General features: G+C 34.7%; 2 pseudogenes; both read right to left on the reverse strand.

The window, feature by feature from the left end:
- On the reverse strand, positions 5,149-6,194 carry LOC104708929 (annotated as a pseudogene).
- LOC104792779 lies at positions 7,269-9,157 on the reverse strand (annotated as a pseudogene).

The following is an 11,610-nucleotide window of genomic DNA, read 5'->3' on the forward strand; positions in this document are numbered from 1 at the left end:
CTTTCATAACAACCCAAAATTCATATATTTTTAAAAGTTTCATTCTTACTAATCATTTAAACATTACTTTTAACGTTTACTAGTACACACATTCTTATATTTTCTTTAAAAACTATTTTATGGATGTTTAATTTTTAATACTAGTTTTACCATTTTTATATTAGTTAAGCATGTTTTACTATGTTATGACATAATAAATATACACATCAAGTGAAAGAAAAATTAAACATTACTAGATTTTAAAATCTAAGCTTATTGCATATCCTTGTATATAACATCAACAAAGTTATATCAGTCACATATGTCTTGAACATTATATTATACATGCGACTTTCACACTTAAAATGCATGTTGAGGTTCTCTCTCATTGTATCCTACCAAAACAATTCCAAAAAAAAAAACTTAATTAGTAATACTACTAATTTTATTGGTTGTACTATATTAATCAGTAATATACCAGTTTTACTAGTTATACTATATTTACTAGTATTACCAGTTTTACCCAGTTGCGATAATTGAAAATCGAATTGAATGGTTTGGTATTCCCTGCACACACATGAAGGGGGGCGGCCGTCTCATGTCCTAAAACGGGAGAAGAGAGTTGTGAGTTCTCTCTTTGAAGGAAGGAGAAAGAGGATGGTTTGACGATGGACGGAAAAAGGAAGGAGGCCTTGGTGTGAGGGAGAAGAGGAGATCAAACCATGGGCTTGAGGGGAGCTTCTTCTTCGTCATGCATCAAGGATGCTAAAGGAAGAAACCTTGTGCTTGGGGCATAAGAGGAGGAGAAGGGAGTTCCATCTTCTTCATGTGTGAGGGGAAGGATGGGAGCTTGGTGGTGGATTGGGATAGACAAGGAGGCTCTCTCATGGATGTCATCAAGGTAAGTCGTGTTGTTTAATGTTTTATTCGATTAGGGAATAGATGGTTGTGAATGATTAGGGTTTTGCGGCAAGAAGGAGCTTGAAGGGAGGCTCAGAGAGATTTCTGGGTTGGTGTCGTTCGACACCAACACCTGCGGATGAACAGCGCAAACTGGTCCAAGATGCCTACTTCGGAGCAATGTTTGGCAGATGAAACAGAGTCCAATTTGGCTGAATTTAGGTGGAGAGCTTTGTGGCGCTATAAGATTCATATACAACAGTGTGTTTGCGAAAGTAACAATTGGTTTGTGATTTAATCAAGTGTTTGTATTGTGTTCAGGCGTAGACGGTTTGTGGTGAGGTTGGGTGTCGGTCGACACCAGCATGTTGTTGTGTGTTTGGATCATAGAAAGATATCTGGAGTTAGGTGTGGATGAGGAAACATCGACGAAAGTGATATCATAGGCATCAAGGGCAATAGAGGAGTTGATAGTGAATTGAAGTATTTGTGAGGAAGAGTTGTCCGTGGCTAGACGGAATCAAATATTCAAGCCCAACTTTCTTGTTAGTCGGTCGCTAGGGGTAGTTGGTTGTGCGACTCAGTAACAAGATGAGGTGGTTTTGGTGTATTTGTGGGAGTTTTTATAAGGAGCGATTTCTACACCGGTTGTCTCGTCGGATTTATAGGGTTCCGGTGAGATTGTTTCCCATGGATCTTGTGTGAAGATTGGGATTCCGGATGCGGTCGTTTCAAATAGCAAGACAAATTCTTCATCAAACATCATATTCTACCTCTCACATAAATTTTTAAATTTTTAAATATCTTAATTTTTTTTTCTTTTATGTAGTTTTTGTAGGTTTTGAAACAAATAAGTAGAGTCAAAATTTTAGAGCATATGTGAAAAGGCTAGATGAACAAGGTCTAAGGCACATGACACATTCTCACTTTTAGAAGAGAAACAAGGTCTTTCGTATCTTGTTTACATTTCGTTTCTACTTTTTGTTCATGTTTTGAAATTAGTAAATGTTATTCATAATGCTTATTTTGTTTATCAATATTATACTTTGTTTTTTTTTATCTGTTTGAAAAAAAAATTAATATAAAAACTTAGTTCTAGATAACAATTAATAAAATCTAATAGATTTTTAGTTTACAGTTAATATATATCTTAGTTACAATATTAATGTTAATTATTATTGAATGTATTTTAAAAAAATAATCATATTTTACTACGTTCATTTTACCCATGCATCGCATGGGACTTTTTCTAGTTGTAACCTCGTGTCTCCACCAAATCCCTAGCTGCGTCGACCAACACCCTCCTTGTATTGATAGATGCAGTCGCGCGGAACATTACTGAACACAATCTCTCTCGACTTCTCTCGACTCCAACCATCGCTACAACGTCTGTGAAGCCAAAGCCGACATCACAAGGTTGCAAGCACCACGAGAACCTCTCAAAAACAAGCATACAAGCAATCAATCACACAAAATAAAATAAAAATACACATTTAATCGCTTAAATAAGCCATGGCCCCGCTTTAGAGAAACCTCAAAACGTCATTCCACGTTCAGATCTCTCTTCCAACACTCAGAACACACCAAAATAAGCACAAAAACCTTCTCCTTCGCTCACAGAACGATATCTCAAGGGATTCTCTTTCTCTCTTCTCTCTAGGACGAAAATGGCAAATCAAAACCTCTAGGCGTCGACTTCTCCCTTTTATACACGAGGCCTAAGGTTCTCTCCTTAAATCGTGCCAAACCGGAGAAGATATAACTAATCCAAACAATAACCGCGGAGAAGATAGAACTAATCCGAACAATAACCGATCAGTGGCGTCGATCAATGCCTTTCCTTAGCGTTGATCGATGCTCGAATCAGAAATCTGATTTACAGGTATTACAAGAACTGCTTTATAAAGTTATATTGCATTGAGAAAATTCTTTTACTAAATGTGGAAGTAGATACTTTAACAGTTTCCATAAATATGAGGACAAAAAATTTTAGAAATGATAAAATAAAGAAATTTAAAGTTTTTTTAAAATATCAAGAATTACATTCTACTAAACACATACCCCACACATTGCGTGGGCAACTACATAGTATCATAATATTTTAAGAGGCGTCTCACGTTCTAATGTTGAGACTGAATATTGTAGGATCGACAATGATTTCTGTGAGGCTTAACTGACTTAGCAGTATGTTCTTTAAACTACAATTTATTTTCTTTCTCTCGTACTAGAATAGTCTATATATTGTGATAAACTATTTGCATATCTCTTCCAACTTGATTCAGTATCAACTATACTGAATGTGACACCCCGGTTTCAGGGACATGTGGAGAGGTTTAAAAGAATTGGAAGCGATATACATGGGGAGGCACATACTATTATTAGCCATGGGCCCAGTAAAAGGTGGCGGTCGAAGAGGTTTTTGTTTTCTTCGGTTAAGGATCCAGAGAAAACTCCAGAGTTAAGAAAGGTGGACCCATAGACTATTATTAGTCATGGGCCCAGTAAGAAGTGGCGGTCGGGAAGTTACATTGAAAGCGATATACATGGGGAGGCACAGAATCTTAGTCAAATCCAAATCTTACAAGGGCCTCTAATACATATATAGCTTCAAACAAAAACCAGAGAACATACATTACATCAATCAATGCTTGAAGTATGCTCATATGCACAATGCAAACAGAGCAAAGCAGGAACATATGGACTACCAATCCTTGATGATTCGCATAGCTTTGACACGCAACCAAACCTCCGACTGACTATGAAGTCAGTCTCCATATGTGAGATGATGAAATCATTATTGCCAATCCAACGAAGATAGATATAAGACGACGTAGACAAACTTGGCAAATTTTAAATAATAAAGTAGAGTTACCTTCTAAAACTTTCTTCTATAGCTTGTGGCTATTGTAGAGATGACACCTGTCCAAAAAAATTGTTTTTACAAAAAAAATCCAATTAAACTATCAATAAACACACATTTAATCAGATAAATATAACTCACACTTTAAATATAAAACTATCAAAAATACATTTTCAGTTAATTTACAAATAAGACATTTAATCATACACTTTGAAATCAAACTTTAATATAAAACTAAATAAATTTCAATTAAACCATAAATAAAAAACATTTTTTTTCATATATGTTTAACTCACAATTTAATATAAAACTGATAAGATTATTTCCAATTAAACCACAAATAAAACAATTTGAATTATTTAAATTTAACTTACACTTTAATATAAAGGTAAAAAAAAGAAATCAATTAAACCATAAATAAAACACATTTAAGCATATACATTTAACTAACTTTAAATATTATAACTGAAATAAAATAAAAATATCTCCACTCAAACCATAAATAAATCACATTTTGTCATATATATTTCACTCATAATTTAATATAAAACTAAAAAAATGTTTCCAATGAAACCACAAATAAAACACATTCTATCATATAAATTTAACTCACATTTTAAAATAAAACTGATAAAACTATTTCCAATTAAACCACACAGAAAACACTTTTAATCTTATAAATTTAACTCATCCTTTAATATAAAGCTGTAACATCCGCGAACCAAAAACTGAAATTTTGATGGGAGTGTCGATCGACACAGTTAGTGGTGTCCATTGACACAATGTGTAGTCGGGTGTTCGGTTCGATTTCACGATTCTCGGTTCAAGTTGGTTCGTTTTAGGGGTTGTATATAAGGTGTGATATCAACATTTTTGGGTTTAGAAAACCTATTTGTCGTGCCTCCTTTGTGTGGAAAAAGTGAGAAAAGCGATTCCCAAAGTTTCTGTGAGTTTTCGGAAGGTTTCCTGAAACTTTTGTCCCTGTTCTTGCTATTTTTTGGCTTGGAAGTTAGAGTTCTAAGGCTGAGAACGTGGGAGAAGTTTGTGATGGTGTGTTTTTCGTCATTGTTGGTGAGAACTCTCTGTTTTGGCTAAGATGAGTGCATTGCCATGACTTATCTAAGCTAAGATCTTTGTTTCTGTGACTTTGTATGATATGTAATAGTTTCAGATCGTGTGGGACATATCGTCTGTCGGTAGACACAACCTTCACTAGGTGTCAATGTCGATCGATTGTTCCTGATTTGGTTTTATGTTATTCGTTATTGGTTTATTGGAATTGTTTTATGTTATCTGATGTGGTATTGATTAGGGTTAGGATTCTAGTGAGTATGGGATCACTAGATATTAGGATATATATTAAAATAAATGGGTCGGTTTGTTCATTTTGGTATCAGAGCCCTTACGGTCTAGGTGCGGATTTGCTGTGTGCTTTGTGTTGTGGATGTTGGATAGAATGCTTGTATGTGGCATGGGGTCGCTCCAGCGATGAAAACGTGACGACGGAAGAATCTATCATCGGTCCAAGTGTATTCATATTTCGACCATTCCTGTTTCTCAACATCTTCTAAAACCCACACACGCAACTCATTATAAATGTCTTCATTATCCTCCCAAAAAATCACAGCTAATTTGCCCTTGTAGTTAATCAATCACAAAACCTTTCTACTTCGATAAAGGTGAACTTTTCAGACCTAACATCAAAGCAAACTATCACTTAATCAGACGTCACAACATGAACATCATTAATACAATCTGACGTATCACCCAAGTAATACAAAACCCCGTTGATGCATACCCCATCACTCTTAATATCATGTCGTAAGGGACATTTGATCCTTCTCCACGTCAACTATCCATCTTCAAGTGTAAGAATTTTATTACGGCCAGGACCACAGTAATAAGCCATGGAGAATGCCTTGTATTTCTTGTCAATCGGGTCAAACCCAAAAAATCTATAAGCCTTTTTGTAAGTATACCGATCAGGTAAGATCACATACCGTCCCATGATGCGGTTACATATCAGAGGTCTAGCATGGTATCGATTACCATGGATATAGAACAAGCCATAGACGTAGCCACATGAACAATATCTTAGGTCATAATCATGATTGATCAGTAGATTGTCTGGAGAGAATCTCACATGAAATTCGGAAGCTACTACAAGAGTCGTCGACGATGATTTCTCATATGGATTCTCAAGCCGAGGTGACGAGAAGAAGCTCCACACACCGCAAGCTTTTGCGTATTCATTGCAGTTTTCTACGATGGCGAATAGGAGGCGAGGCTTAGTCAAGGAACTGGTCAAAAACAACTCGGTGAAATATGGACTAGCCAACATTGATGCCCATAGCTTCGATACGCAACGAAACCTCGCCACTGACTTTGAAGGCAATCTCGACAATATCGCCGGGATGAGATCATCAGTAATCGGTATGGGAGACGATGAACTCATGATTTGCCCATTCAACAAAGAAAAAGATATGTTAAAATCTAGATATTGGGTAAACCTAGCAAGTAGTAGCAATATTAGGCCTGCGATAATGACCCGAACCGATTTGTCCGAACCGAACCAAACCGAGATTTGGGCAAATCGGTTTGGTTTGTATTAATTAAGTAAATCGAAGGAATGATTTTATTTTCAATTGGAAAACCGAAATTTTCGGTTCAGTTCGCCCAAACCGAACGGTTAACCGAGGAAGAAAACCCTAACCAATGTAGTCTCCAATCTTCTCTGTCTGTATCTCTCCTCTACCATTTATCTTCTCCTAAGCCACCAATCTTTTTCGATCTGTCTTCTTCTCCCTTTTTTCCTCCTTCTTCTTGATATCTTTTTCATCTTCTTCTCCCTTTTCTCCTCCTCCTTCTTTTTTGGTCGGATCTCTTCTTCTTCTCTTTAACCTTAACCTTCATCTTCTTTATCTCTACGGAATCACGATCAGCCAAAACACATCAATTACAGACTTTCCAAAGCCATCACTAGAAGAATTAAGCAGCATCGGAGAAAGCTATTACTCTAACTTTGAATTCACGATCGTCAAGCCGCCGTCGAAAAGAATTAGGATTACAGAAGGAAAGTTATGAAACATACCGTTTCATTATTTGCTGGTCAATTATTTTTTGGGCTTGGCCCAACTATTTAGTTAATATAATAAACATTTGGCCCAACTTTTTAACTAAAATAGTAACCAAAATAATCGAATCCTCCGAACCAAAATAACTGTAACCGAACTGATCCGAACCGATTTATTAGTTGGTTAGTTTTGGTAGAATTTTCAATTTTCGAATAACCCGATAACCGAAAAAACCGACCCGATTTACCCGGAAAAAAAACGAATTAGCAGGCCTAAGCAATATATATACTTCGATTTTCCGATTTTAGTCGGTTAACAAAAGAATGGGCTAATTTAACCTCCAAGTTAGTGGGCCGCCAGCTTTTATTTTTAGTGTTAAATCAAAGCTTGGTGTCCTAATCTAACGGTAGTTAAAGTCAAGCAAGACCATCAGTATACAATATACATATACTGACTTTGATAATCGGTTGCAGCATTATATTAGCCTACGAAGTCACATAAGATAAGTTCAATACCAACCAACTGACTCAGAACTGTCTCAAAAGTCAAAACACAACACTTAAGACAACACTAATAAAGACAAAAGTTTCTTTTGCTAAAGTACTCAGTAGCCTCTTCTCCAAGACACCCCTCACATACATTCATCCATCATCAGTGAGTCTCCTCTTAGGGTTTGACGACAACGAGGAGCAGCTCGTTTGGTTTGATGAGTGTGAATTTGCAAGTATCCCCAATATCAAGGGGGTAATCTTTAACCAGAGAGCGCCATCCACCAGAGAAAGCTCTAAACCTCACTAGATAAACCACATTCCAGGATTTCTTCCCATCTGGGTGATGGATCTTGAACATTGCTTTCTCCTCCGACATATGATCCTTTGCAAAAGAACCCGGGATCTTCTGAAACACACACAAAAATAGATATTTTTGATTCATATCAGTTTTTGTAAAAACCAAAATGGATTCTGTTTAGATGTTAATGGTTTGTCTTATCTTTACCAGGAATATGAGATATGCTTTCTTGAATAAGATGGTGAATTCTGCAACCGAAGACGAAGAGGCGCCTGCAGAATCTCTCCTTGCCCTGACCACTTTCTCAGTCCTCTTGGAGTTTTGGGTTTTCTCAGCTTTCTTCTTCCCAAAGCTGAGCTTTCTTTTGTACTTTTCTCCTCCATTAGATTCAGCTTCTCTTGTTGGGACACGATCACGCAACTCAGGAGACACCACCTTGTTCTTCTTGACATCATTGTAGACACTACCTCTTCTTTGTTCTGTTTTAATCCGACCTGTTTGATCATCAAAAGTAAAAGAATTATTTGATGTCTTTATATGGTTCACTGTTTCATACTCAGAAAAGAAAATCTTACTAGAAGAAGCCAAGGATGCTCTGGACTGTGAAGGTTGGAGAATCTCCTTGCCGTCTTGTTTGAAGATGCTAACAGTGAAACTCATGTTTCCATTGTGAGTGAATGTAAGAAACTCACTCTGTCCCAAGGCATTGTCCTTCACAAACTTCTCCCAACCAGACTTCTCCATGAAGTAGAACCTTGGGTTTTTGGAAATTGCTACTTCCCAAGAGCGTCCCCACTGTGTTCTTATCTTCATCTTACATGAGAGCTCTTTGTCCGAGAAGCTTCTCACGAAGTCATGAGGAAGTGCTCGCTTGGTTATACAAAAAATATATAAGAAGACTGAAATTAATATAAACCAAGAATGGTTTTTTTTAACTACAATGAAACATTAGTGAACTTGTTACTACATCTAATCAAGTATTGGAGTCCAAAGTTTCAAATTTTACCATGAACCATCACATACATATGAAAAACCCAACAAGACATTTGTAACAAACAGAGGACAGATCTCATCCAGAAGAAACAATGTCGAATATTCAAAAGCATAGATCCAGACAGTGAACTAAGGTAAGCAACAAAGAGACAAGAATTAATGAGTTATTTGAGACACAAAAGCTTATCAACGAAAAAAAGATTCCACTTTTAAGACGAGACCCATTGTTACAGAGAACCAAAAGTTTTAGCTTTTCCAAACTTAGCCAATAGGATTCGACATTTAAGACAGAGAACCAAAAGTTTCAACCTTTCCATATTAAGCTTGCAAGAAATCGCCAACTAAGAAGAGTTTAGAACATTGTTACCATGTTTTCGGAAGCAACATCTATACTCTGAACAGCCTTGAAGAAGCCTTCATTCTTGCGTTCTTGTAAGCACCGAAGGTAATCAGCGTTCCCAGCCATTTCTCTGATTCAAGCTTTGTTCCTTCAAACTCCTCTCGTGTCTCTCTCACACTCTCTTAAATTTTCTGTGAAAGTAATTCAGTCAAAGTGGTTAAAGTTAAAGCTGAAAAAAAAATAAGTACAATGTGACATCATGTGACTTTTGTATATATTGTGATTTAAAAAAAATAAAGATATATTACTCAATTACGAAGAAAAAATGTGTGCTCAATGTTCCACATCATCCCATTAATAAATTTATGTGGATTGATCAATAATAAGTTTTTTTCCTCACAGTTCTAATATTATAATTACTTTAAAGTAACTTACAAAATAATGATGCAAATACAATAGACAAACAATATGAAACTATAAATACAATAGACAAACAATATGAAACTATAGTATACATCAAACAAATTAAAATACTTTTAAACTTTTAAAATAATTAGTATAATGGGGCTATTATATGATTGTTCAGGTATATTCCGACAAGAATATGCACTAATATATGGGTGACTTCAAGTCATAGACATACAATTGTTTCGTCATATCCAAAATTAAACTCTACTAATATGAACTAAATCAAATTTACACTAATAACCATATTACACCAATAAAATTACATAATTTACAATTATCAATATACACTATACATTAAATATTTGATCTATCAATAGTTGCAGTGACTTTATGTTTTCTTAAGGTTTTTTATATTTTATTGCTACTATCACTTGATTTTTTTATTTGATAACATATTTACAAAATATACATGTCAAATTCGAAAAAATGTCTGTCACTTATGAAACAACTAGTATACCACCCGCGCCATGCGCGAACAAAATTGACATTATTTCGTTTTTTTCTATTTCACTTGTTTTCTCTATTGTTTTTCCACCAAAGCATAATACACCTATATAAAAAAAATGCAAAACCATATTTAGTATAGTTTCCAACAATCACACATCATTTTTCGAAGAAAAGCAAATAGAAGTAGATTCTAATATTAAGAGGGTTGTGTACAGAAATTGGTTGGAGATCAGTTTAATATATGTACTCATTGTCGAGAGGGAAAAAAAGAAAAAAAACAATTACTATGTAGAAGACATCAAGTACATAAATAAAAAAAAAATGCAGGGAAGAATGAGAAAATATTGAAAGACGAATCTATAGTCCAAATTGTTTCTTCGTTTTGCATACGCTTACAACTATATAGAAATTATGCGATATTTAACTGCAAACTAATATTAGCCAAACTATAAAGAACTAAGGAAGTTTTGCGAAATCACACCATATTACGACCTAAGAATCAAAGACTTATAAAATTGTCTTAACATAGAAGAATATGAATTTGAATGTAACGAATGACCTTGTTGTTGTTACATATTGATCTTGTTATTCTTCTGCAAAACAAATGACAAAAATTAGTGTTATCATCGATGTGTACTGTATATGATAGAAGAACTATAAAAACATAAATTGTAGTAAAGCTAAGGTTTATCTTTGGTCTGAAATATGGTACATCAATCAAATTATTGTCAATGGAAATCACGAAACATGGATATATATAAATAACAGAAGGAGAAGAGTTTTTTTATGGATAGTAAGATCGATTAAATAATTGGATTTGACCAATTGAATGTGAAAGGAATATAACTCAAGTGGAATTTTCATTTTCATTAGCCATCTATTTTCTATCGGCCGTCTTCCTCTTACGCACACATCAAAAAGATACATAAATGAGGAAACTAACAGATTCATGAAAGAAAAATAAGACGGATATCATATCAATACAAACATCGAGAAATAAAGAGAAAACGTACCTTAAACAGATAGATTCACCAATGATGAATCATAATCCATGTAGCCAAGAGTTTCTCAAATGTGTTGATGAAAAATGGACAGATTTTATCAACGATGTAGGAGAAATTTAATTGATGCTGGTGGTATGAGATCTCTCAAGCTAGTGTTGGAGAAGTGATATGCCCGCCCATTTTTCAGTTTGTATGTAAAGGAAAGAAGAAATGACATAAAAGATTTGGAATGATAGAAACAAATGAAGATATACTTTAAAGAACAAAATTGGTTATCATAGTTGCAAAAAGAAGGTGAAATCTTCGGAGGATATAATGAGCAAAACCGTTTTAATATTGTTCCCTTAGGGCAGTTGAAGCAAGGTTATTTGACGAACGTGGGAATGTGCAGTTGGGAAAATTGCGAAGCTTGTGGGGTAAGTTTTGTTTAATTATCAGTTATGTCTCTTTTTCCCCTATTTTGTTTTTTACACGATCTTTTTTTTATAAATTGAATGAGGTTTAAATTATAAAATAAAAATTTATGTGGCATGATCTAATTGGCTAGGTGACTTGTGCTTTATATGATAAAGGGTTACAATATTAAAAGTAAACAGTATCTTAAACCAAATGTTTTTAAAAAAATAAATACAACCATAATTTTTATTACTATATAATAATTTTTATTACTATATTACAGAATATCAACTCAATGGTAACTTTTTTTCTTACTATCAAAATGTTCAGTAAGATGTATGTAAATTTAGCATAAATTAT

Source organism: Camelina sativa, chromosome 1 (assembly GCF_000633955.1).
Source record: "Camelina sativa cultivar DH55 chromosome 1, Cs, whole genome shotgun sequence".
Lineage (NCBI taxonomy): Eukaryota > Viridiplantae > Streptophyta > Magnoliopsida > Brassicales > Brassicaceae > Camelina > Camelina sativa.